Genomic DNA, 12,028 nt, shown 5'->3' with positions numbered 1-12,028 from the left:
CCTGGTTTGGAGTGTTGGCAGCCAATCAGAATGAAGCTCATGCTCAGGAGGGTTTGCGACCCCTCCTCAGTGGTCAGATATCAATATTTTAATTGTTTAATTTCTCAGGAACTACTGAATGGATTTACACCATTTAACACAATAGGTCGCTTTCTGAACGAAGAGCTACCTTTCGGCCAAATTTGGTGTAATTCAGATCAGCAGTTCTGACTGTAGCCTGTTCCAAATTTCCTTGGAGAAAATAAGATATGGGACCCCCTTTTTTCTCGGCCCCCACTTGACAAATCACCCCCAAACTTCCAAGACAGGAGCTGACCTGAGCTGGTCATTAGTTTGGAAAAATTTTCAAAAATTCGTATAACGGTGCTAAAGATATTAGCAAATCAAAAAAAGCTTTTCCTATGGATAATAGGTCCTTACTATAACTATATGTGTGTGTGTGTATATATATCAAAGTTTGGGTTGCTTCAAAGTGAGAGGTTACTCAAAGAAAATATTACAGGCAGCTCACCTGAAGCCACTCACTATGAAAAGAAGTGACCTCATACAGAGGGCAAGTAAAAGCAAAAAGAGTGAGGAGACCCACAACTTCAGAATGATTATCAGGAATTTGAATGTGGCCATTGAGGTGAGGGCAATCATGGATAGGAACTGGCGTATTGTTAAATCAGATATGATTATCGGGAAGGACTTAACCGAGAGACCAGGAATCACTCTCAGGAGATCGAGATCTATCAAAGATTATCTAGTAGAACGTCACTTGGTTGCAGTGAAACAACAACAGGGTCTGGGCGATCTGCGAGGCTCCTTTACCTGTGGTAAATGCAGGGCTTGTGCCACCAGTAAAAGGGTGACGGCATATGAGGTGCCTGGGATGAAAAGAGCAAGGAAGATAACCAAATTTATGGCGTGCAGTACCACATGTGTGGTACATTGCCTGAATTGCCCATGCAACCTCAGATATGTGGGGAACACTATACACCAGGTGAAAATGAGGGTCCTAGAACATCAAAGGGCCATAGCAAGCAATGACACAAACTATCTGGTGGAGCAGCATTTTTCCAGCCACCATGTGAGCGACAGATCCTTGTTGCAGTTTAACTGCCTTGACCACGTCCCCAGAGATGTCAGAGGAGGGTATAGGGGGAAGAGACTCAGGAGGTTTGGATCTAGTTTCATTATAGACCTCCAGTGTAAATTTCCAGGAGATTTAAATAGTGGGGAAGAACTTGTTGTACATTTTGGAACGTAAGTGCTCCTTTTTGATTAGTTGGGCCAATCATGAATGCATTGGAGGGACTGGAGTAAGCAGACATCCTGTGTGTAAACAGTGGCCCATTCAGGGCGATATTACAACAATGTACGACAGGGTATAAATTAGGGAGGGGAGTGTAAGACCAACTACGGGTTAAAGATGGATCTTATCAATTTGATCAAATTACCCATTTATAAGCCCATTCAGGGCAATTTTTTGGTTTGTGATCCATCTGTAGATTATGAGGATCTGCATTCATCCTTAGACATATAATGAACTGAACAGTCCCCACAATGAATTACTGTGAAAATATTTACATAGCAATACTGCAGTAAATGTATATATTGTACACAGGATGCGCTGGAATTTAATTTAATTGACACTCTCTGATTTGATTTCATTTACGATATGAGTTGTGAAATGAAATCTATTTTTGAGTGAATTATGAAGTTTCTGAGAGTCAAAAATTGTGTCCCAAAACAAGTTCTAAGATGGCGCCCATAGATTTGTGCTATGAATTGCCTGTTTTCTAATCATTGTCAGAATCATGTGTTTAAATGTTGCTATGGCCGCCGACATTGACAAAGGCAGGATTGCTGAAACCCGTTTGTTGTGTTTATTTCTTTTTGCCTAATAAATCTACAATAGATTTAGAGTAACGCAAGTGCTGGTCTTTTCTACTTTGTGGGAGCTGAAAAAAAATATTATATATATATATATATATATATATATATATATATATATATATATATATATATATATATATATATATATATATATATATATATATCAAGCGCTCAACACTTCGAACCAATTTCCGAAGGAGACGACACAGCGTAGTGAAAGAACCTTCTTTATTTCAAATATACATATTACCTACAGGCAGTCGCCAGTGGGTAGGTAAAGTTAGGACCTATTTTCCATAGGTAAAGCATTTTTTGTTTTCTCAATATCTTTGGCGCCGGTTGACGTATCTTTGCAAAACTTCAAAACTAGTGGCCCGCTCCCGTCAACTCCTGCCTTGAAAGTTTCAGGGTGATTTGACAAGTGGGGGCTGAGAAAAAAGGGGGGTCTTAAAACGTGTTTTCCCCATGCAATTTTCCATAGCAAACTTTAGACACAGCTACAGCCCAAATTGCTGAATGGAATTACACCAAATTTGGCAAAAAGGTAGCCTTTGGTTCAGAAAGAGCCCTTTTTAAATGGTGTAAATCCATTCAGTAGTTCTTGAGAAATTTGAAGAAGAAAATGTTTCGATATCTAGGGACACGGTGGAGTCGCAACCCCTCCCGAGCATGAGCTTTACTGTGATTGGATGCCATCACTCTGAACGAGGAAGTGTTGGCAGCCATCTTGTGACGAGTCACAAGAAAACTGTGAAAAAAATATTTAAAAATAAGAAAAGGGGGCAGGGTAGAAACACCCTGACCCCCTATGCCTGCTCAGGGGGTCCCACAAGGACCCCCAGGGCCCAAAAAAGCTTTTAAAAAAAACAATTAGGTGACATTTAAAAAAAAAAAAGCACAGGCTCCTGCACTTCATTTAATTGAGTCCCCCGAGTGTGTCGGGTCACGGGGGCATTGCAAAAAAAAATATTAACAGGGGCCCGCAGGTGCCCCCGCAGCTCCTGGAACCACCACTTCCCCGGGGCTAGGTTTGGAATATGCAGGAGGGCATGCAGGCCTCCCGCAGCCCCGGGGACCTCAACCCCTGGGGCTTATTTAATTTGTGGGGGACTCTGAGCCCCCCCAAGCCTTGGGGACCGCCACCCCCGAGGCTTTGTCAAATATTGGTGGGGGCACACAGCCCCCCACAGCCCTTGGGATGCCACCCCTTGGGGCTTCAATTTCCCATAATTATTAAACATGTGTGAGGGGCTCAAGCCCCCCCCACACACCCTTGGGACCACCACTACCCCGGGGGCACTAAAAATGACAAATGGGGGTCCATTATGGCTTTCAACTGTAAGGGAGAGAGGACACGCGGCTCCCTTCCAGGATCCCTCAATGGCCCTGGAGACCGCCACCCACCAGGGCCAGCTCCTGCAGTGTCCCAGGGTGCCCACCCCCAGGACAATGCTGTTTGCTATGGCAGGGTGGGAGCCATATGGCTCCCGCCCTGTCATAGCAAACTTACTTTGGATTTTGGAAGCAGTGAAACCTGCTCTCTCTTTCGAAATCCAAAGCAGATTGCTTTTCCACACGGGGAGCTGCATGTCAGCAGTTCCCTGTGTGGAAAAGCAATGCCGGCTTCCGCAGGATGGGGTCCCGGGGCCATGAAGAGGGCCACGCAGCCCCCCTCCTTAAAAAAAAGCAATAAATGTGGCCATGCCCCGGGGGATGGGGTCTCGGGGCCAGAAATGTCCACAGGAGGTGGGCGCATACGGCTCCCTTCCCGTTTTGATATTTTTTCTTTTTTATATACGGCCCCATTCCCGTTCTGGTTTTTTTCTTTTTTTTAAAAAGGGTCATACCCTGGAGGATAGGATCCCCAGGGCCCAAATAAAGGAAAAAGAAGGGGAGCCACATAGCCCCCTTCTAAAAAAAAGAAATAAAACCGGAGACCCCGTCCCCTCCCAGCAACACTCTGCAAACGCGCCCTGTGGAGTGTTTTAAGTTGGGGGTTCAATACTGGGGATCCCTGGGGGCCAACGAGCCCACCAGGAACCTCGAGTATGCCCCACAGAGGTGACTTGCAGAGAGGTGGTCTGAGGCCACACCCCTTTTTACACCACTCTGCAACGCAGCTCTGTGGCACTTACTGGAGGTACCTGGTGGGCTAGTTGGCCCCAGGGACCCTCAGGATTCAGGGGGACTTCATCCCCCAACTTAAAACAAGCCACAGGATGAGTTTGCACACATATCACATCAGGCCCTATCCCCTCTCTTCACCACTGTGCAAACGCAACCCTTGGCACATTTTAAGTTGGGTGATTAAGTCCCCTTGAATCCTGAAGTCCCTGGGGTCCAAGTAGCCCACCAGGTACCACCAAGAAAGAGCCACAGAGCTATGCTGCTGAGGAGTTTAAAAAGGGGCACGGCTTCGGACTACCTTTCTGCAGCGCAGTCCTGTGGCGCTTACTGGATGCCACCAAGGAGTTGCATGAAATGCTGAAAATCATGGAGAGCATGGAGCGGATGCAGACTTCACACTTGGCTGTCAAGGCTGCCTATTAAAGAGATGTTCCTGGAGTCTTGCAAGCCTTGCAGCTTATCATCACTGCAGTGATGCCTCATCAATTGGCACAGATGAATGCTGCTGCACCTTGAACATCCACCTCTTCCCTCCTGGATGTGTCACAGCCTCACAGTGCTCCAGCCAATCCACCCTCAGGCACACGGAAGGCACATGACAGAGGAGGAAATTGTGGATGTACCTACATTCAGGCAAAAAAGGCAGCAGTAGCATGCATCTGAGTTAAAAGGACAGTTTCTGCTTGGACCTGTGCTTACCTTCATGCCTCAGGAACATCAGCCTCCACTGTCCTCTGAATGACTCTGCTACACTCACCTTGGACTTTAATACGGGCTGCCAATTTTACCATTGTTCCCAATGACACTGCAATCAGCCTGCTGACTGAACTCTGCCTCTTCATCAACATGTCTCTGGACATGTCCTCCAAGGACTCTGTCTGGCCCTCCACTGGGCATTCACACAATGGGGTGTTGTTATACAAAGAACTGTGCCAGTCTGCTACCTCGGTTAAAGCACATGTAAAAAAAATAACTTATGTCACTAAGATGTGTGTTGCCTGTGACAATTTACATTTAACAGTGCCAACAATGCATGATCTGTTTAGCCACCACTACAAATTAAGGGCCTTTTTGGAAAAGGGAATCCGCTGCCTCTGTGTCCCTGATAGGCATTGAGAAGCCCAGAGAGGTGTGACTCTACCAATGCTCAGATCTCTAAGACAACACTGTTTCAGCTACATAAAAATACTTTATGCTAAGGATGTTGATTGTGACTTGGAACAATAATTAAGTCAGTGTCAAGCCACATGAAGTAGTTCAAACTTTCTGTGTCTATAAGGAATACTGAGAACATGTACTCATTGTCAATGTAGTGGGCAATGGGTGAATAGATGGGTGTCATGCCATGACACATGTAAAGACAGTTCCCTCAACATGTCACTTATGATGACAAATCTATCTAGCTGAAAGAAGAGGAATGGTGTAGAATAGCCTATGTCAAAGTGTGTTTCTGGATCAACTCCTAGTGCTGTTGTGCTGTAACACACATCACAACACCCCTTGCCCTACACGTGTATGAAAAATATTTTCCAGTGTTGTACACAATGTACAAGGCTGTGTTGAAACACATACAGAAAAACAGAAGAAGGTGGCTGGACAGGATGATTCACAAAACAAACAAAACCACGATATACCCACACTACGGCAACCTCTGTGCCCCCGTGCAGGTAATAATTTCTCTTTCCTTCGGAGTCAGAGTAGGCTTTTGCAGTACTATGATGTACTATCCTGACACCAATCCCGTATTCTTTTGCAGAATCACTCCCCCAGTCCCCGTCCTGAAGAGAACCTACAACATCCAGGTTCGAAACGCGTCGACACTACCACCCTGTGGCAATATTAAAGGGTGTCGCTAGGATGTAAATTATATCACCACTCTGGACCCTAGCATTGCAACCCTATAAAAATACTACACCACAGGTTTTTGCAGACAGGCAGGCCCATTTTCTCAATCTCAATCCCGCCTGTCTCTTGGTTTCTTAGTTCTAAGGATTGGATTTCTCCCTTTGTTCATGTACTAACTTTGCACTGTATATAATTGCAATTCGATTGGATCATTATATATTCTAGCGTTTTTTGGTGTGTCAATATTTGCTTTGCTTGATTCGTCATTGTAAATTTGTAAATGTGTATGTTTGTAGATACTGTACATATGAACCTTTTGATCTGACAGTATTTCTGTTTGTGCCTGTTTTTCTAAAAAATAATTTGGAAATTATGTGAAAAAGAAAATACATTTTTGGGAATTTAAATCCAGCGGTCACACGGTACATATTGACTGTGTGTCTTGAGAATTGTTTTGTGAATCATCCTGTCCAGCCACCTTCCTCTGTTTTTCCCTATTGTCGAGATCCGGGCTTGTCAGATGTAGGATCCAATACCTTCACTGTTTCACAGAAACACATACAGAGGCATTAGGATGACTGGTAAATAATGGTAAGCACAAATCCCATGCACTTCCACATGGAGAGTGAAGCTGTTGTGGGGACAGGTGCTATCAAAGATGCTCCAAAGTATTCTAACAACATAACTACAGTACATAACCAATGCCGTGTGAGTACAATTTCCACAGTGCATCCTGTGTATATCTGTACTTTCAAAATATTATTATATGGATACAAATTTCTCAGACCACTCCAAAACATTCTCGAAACAGAACTTTGCAACCCTAAACATCAATCATTTTGGTTGACTCACATTCAAAATAAAGATTGACGGTAGCCTGTCCCTTGAAGATGGCATAATTACATTTGTAGACATTCAAATTGATTTGTGGATGATGCATCTGTTGTAATCCACTAAAACCTCAACAGTAGATGTCAACACATCAACAATCATTGGCAGCATAAACCATCATACAACTAATCGGGGGGGTCTGCTACAACGACAATCTATCTGGGGAGTCTCTGAACATATATGTCAAGAAGAGTACTACAGAAAGAAATTATAGAGTGGATAGACCCTTACAAACATTTAGACTCCCATCAATCACCAAAATGATCAGTATCATCATCTGGGTATCCGATTGTTTGCAAGGGTCTTTTCAGTTCTTTCTGTAATACTCTTCGGATTAGGTGTATGGATTTGACAGTATTGATTGGGGAAATAATCCATGGCAGGCCTATAAATATCCCTAGGACCCTCCACCACACTTTCTTTTATTATAGTAGAAACCATCAACCAGTAGCAATTTATTTTTACAAAATACAATCTTAACAAACAAAACAAATAATACTGGCTAATCCGAAACTACACTAACCTGACTTGTACTAATAATAACCTATACTGTACTAACTAGCTTACCTGAGACTATACACATAATAACATATATTATACATCAACCCACCTCCCCCCTACGACACTTCCAGGGACGGGACAAAGACAGCTTAACCTATACATAAACTAACTAAACATACATACTAAACAAATATATATATATATATTTGCATTTTTTTAACAAGTCCCAAAATACATCAAACCCCCCCACCCACAGGAAAAGGAAACTTAATCAAAAACACCAAGTGGAGATTTAAAAAAAAACGAAGAACTAACTACACCTAACACCCTAAAGCTATACCAGCCCTACACTAAAACTACACTTATCACTAAATAACAAATTAATATACAAAATTGATGGTAAATAGGTGAGGGGAATTGGGGAACTGTGAGAATTAAACAAGGACCCCCTGGGTAGTATGGTACGCAGACTCCTAGGGCAGGGTGAGAACCAATATGAGAAAAATAACCTAGGCCGTCAGCAGGAATTAGTGAACAATTAGTCTAAACTATACAGAGAGAGGAACAATGAAATATAATTATATATTAAAAATATGTTTAATTTGCATAGATAAAAATCATATAGTAACTACAACAAGTTGAAACTATATGATACAATAAAAGAAACATAACACATTATAATCACCATAAATACACAAAATACCTAAATCATAATCATTACAGATAAAATAGTTCATACACAAAATATAAAAATTGACAACAAAACTCGACGCGCGTTTCGGCTGAAAAAACACTTTCCTCAGGAGTCACTGGATGAGAACTAGCAAACGTATTTTGTTCTTGCTTGGTACATCAGAAATTGAATAGTATCATCTCATAGTTGCATAATCATAAGGGGAGCCACTTGATAAAGGCTAATTCCTGATAAATTATGTTGTAGTCCTTGTGGTGATCTTCTATATATATATATAGGGAAAGGTTTGTCGAATTGCTCGAAACTGGTTACTTCAAGCAAATAAAAGTGTAGATAGACACCTTTTATATTAACGTCAGACTTCACATCACTTAGATTCCTGGATTGACGTGTAAATCCAAAAGAGAGGGGGGGGAGAAAATGAAGCTGATAACCCCACAGATCACTGGTAAAGTGCCAAATGCTTGATAGCTTGTTACTTTTTAAACATTTTTTTCATCGGCGAAGCAGAGTCCTCCCAGCCACGGAACAGCACCATCTTGCTGCACGCTCGGCGGTGATCTTTTAATAGTTTACTACAGCCCCCATATATCCTGATTGAAGAGGCGTCTCCTACACCTTGTTGAAATCAATGCTTTTGAACTAGAAGACGCTGTACTATGTTTAAAAAGTAACAAGCTATCAAGCATTTGGCACTTTACCAGTGATCTGTGGGGTTATCAGCTTCATTTTCCCCCCCCCCCTCTCTTTTGGATTTACACGTCAATCCAGGAATCTAAGTGATGTGAAGTCTGACGTTAATATAAAAGGTGTCTATCTACACTTTTATTTGCTTGAAGTAACCTGTTTCGAGCAATTCGACAAACCTTTCCCTATATATATATATAGAAGATCACCACAAGGACTACAACATAATTTATCAGGAATTAGCCTTTATCAAGTGGCTCCCCTTATGATTATGCAACTATGAGATGATACTATTCAATTTCTGATGTACTAAGCAAGAACAAAATACGTTTGCTAGTTCTCATCCAGTGACTCCTGAGGAAGGCGTTTTTTCAGCCGAAACGCGCGTCGAGTTTTGTTGTCAATTTTTATATTTTGTGTATGAACTATTTTATCTGTAATGATTATGATTTAGGTATTTTGTGTATTTATGGTGATTATAATGTATTATGTTTCTTTTATTGTATCATATAGTTTCAACTTGTTGTAGTTACTATATGATTTTTATCTATGCAAATTAAACATATTTTTAATATATAATTATATTTCATTGTTCCTCTCTCTGTATAGTTTAGACGAATTGGGGAACTGTACAGGGGGTGTGGCAATAAGCCTTTTGGCATCAATAGGGGAGCCCCAGGGCCCCCTTAATATCTATGAGGTGGCCCTTAAACTCATCAATGTCACGGTCCATACGGGCCACTCAAATGTTCAAATTGTAGAGTAAACTCCTCTCCCTCTTTGTCAGGACTGACCTCTGTTGTTGTCTTGCAGGTCTTGATGATGTGCCAGGTTGAGCAATCTGTGAGGGGACTACAAGGGTTTGAGTAAAGGTGGTTGTAGCAGGTTGAGCAGGGGTTGATGGTTCGGAAACGGACAAGTTTTGTTGATGTGTGCCACAATGTCATACACCTTAAGGGCCTGAGATTGGCTGTGTCTGGCTCTGGTGTGTCGAGGAGGCAGGCGGGATAGCATGTCTTTTGACACCTTTCTTGGTGATGTCTGAAATGGACTTCCACTTGCCAAAAGCCCTCTCCTCACTGTACCTTTGTGCCATCTCATTAAAGCCCTTGTCCACAAGCCTAATGTGTTGGTACCATTCCTTACGCTGTAGGAACTGCCTCTGTTCCTCCGGTGACATGTTGTATGAAAGTAAAGTAAACATGTAATATTTGCTGACTTCAAAAACATGATGTCATTCGGCATAATTGGCACAAACAAAATTCAGACAATATGTTCTGTTAACACCATCATGAAAAACATGGTACATCACACATGACCTGACAACTCCTAAGTAAATAATATCAGTAATCCAAATAAGATATTGATAACAACATGTTGACTCCTAGAATAGGATAAAGCAAGCACAGAGTGCAGTGACAACAGTTGTAGAATAGCTGTTTGCAATAAGGCGGAGGCCACAAACAACAAATGAGTCCAACAGGGAGTTCCATAAGGATTATGTTTAACAGCCCCATTGCAGACTCTGACCATTCTAACTACACAAAGACAGTAGGCTACACCGTCTGCAATCATGTCAGACGACTAATCACAACAGTGGTAGTCATATAGTACACTTGAGGAAATGGTAAGCCATTGTCTTAGGGACACTTTGAAGGTGTCAACTCAGCTACACATCCATATTAAATGATGTATACATTTACTTGCATATCTGTGGCACCCTGCAGAAAAATGTATGTGAATGCAAGTAAAGAGGGGATATATTACATGAATCATTGTGTAGTGGTATTAGCCTACTCTGCACCTTTCTGTGCCATGACCCAATGGGACAGCAAAGCTGCTGAATTTCAAACTGGGCTGCACTGATTTTCAACCAATGGCAGTGTGAGCCCCTTCGTGATAGTCAATGTGATGCAAGGATCACCATCGGGCACGTAGTCAATCATTGAAGTATAGTGTTTTTCATGTGCGTCACACTCAGATGACCAACTCGAAACATATGCATTGATGATCTGTTGAGCATTTCACAGTAAAGAACATGTTAGAAAAATATTAGGGTCACAGTCTAAAATTTTACTCACTCCACAATATTCAAGGTGCTACTGTGGAAATGATTCCGCTTGATGATGAATGGTCTTAACAGTGTAACAATGTCCACCCCTCATCCCCTTAATGTAGTATGAAAGAGTATCTAATGCATGAGTGGACATTGTCCTACATTGAGTTGATTATCACTGCTTTGGCTCTGAGGCTGAGACAGTCTGGCCAAGACAATGATGTGTCACCAAACTTTGCTTTGGCTACGGAGGCCGTCTGACTTACATCAGCATGGAAATGATTCACAAGATTCATTATGAAATTTGAAAGTGATCCAGGGAACAGATTTCGGTACCATCAATCTATGTTACCATGGACAAGATCCTTTTTTAGGGCTCGGACTCCTTCCCAGTGAAACTGGGAGGAGTTTCGAGAACTAATGTTAAAGGAGAAAAAAAAGAAGAAGTATCTCCTAGGGCCTTGGTGAGAGGAATTCCACACATTCCTTAGCGTTTTCTGGCATCTGGTCAGTGATTCGTCTTCCCTGTGCTGTGTATGTAGTAGCCTTGAAGTGATAGGCTGTAAGTAATGTACGCGTGCCCGATGTGGCATTTTGTGTGCGAGAACGAGCATGGCAGAGTGATTCATCTTAATTACGAGCTGTCAGAGTGCCCGTGTAATGCAAGCCAGATGATGCGAGCGCACAGCGGTGAGCGCGTTCAATGTTAAATGACGAGAGGCAGCAGGCGAGGCTCACAGAAGATGACTCATACATGCTCGTCCACACTGTAGTTCTTGTTTATTTCGTAGTCGTTTATGTTCTGCCTTAATGCATTGCCATTTAGACCGGCTTTAAAATTATATGAAAGGCCCTCCTCTCCGCCAGTAACAGCTTCCTGTTGTGTTCTCCCTAGTTTTCCGGTACGTTTGTGCTGATTTTATTTTAAAATACCTTTACATTTGTACTTTTGCCACTCACTTCTGTAACTTTGTTTGAAAAGTAAAGCGCTCTTAATAAAGGCCGTGTTCGCAACTCATAAATCACAACGAAAAGTTAAATAAAATACAGATAATGAAGTGCTTCGAAGCCTACCAGGCGAGCCGTGCTAGCGCTGCCGGTTCTTGTCCGGGCCGGGCGCTGGGACGAGCCTGACAGCTGCCCGTTATTGCAACATGCCTGCAGTTGGCCACCTCAAGGCGCTGTCTGTCCGTCCTCGGCAGGCCATGCCTGCAAGGACGTGCCTTCGAGGCCTGAGGCCGCCCAGTGGCCCGTTTCCTGCAGCACTGCAATGCTAAAGTTGGAATGCGATTTACAATTCTTTATTCATTTATTTATTTATTTATATATTTAATGCGATTTTCTAT

The sequence above is a fragment of the Lissotriton vulgaris genome, chromosome 12 (assembly GCF_964263255.1).
Source record: "Lissotriton vulgaris chromosome 12, aLisVul1.2, whole genome shotgun sequence".
NCBI classification, from domain to species: Eukaryota; Metazoa; Chordata; class Amphibia; order Caudata; family Salamandridae; genus Lissotriton; species Lissotriton vulgaris.
Note: the sequence above shows the minus strand (reverse complement) of the source record.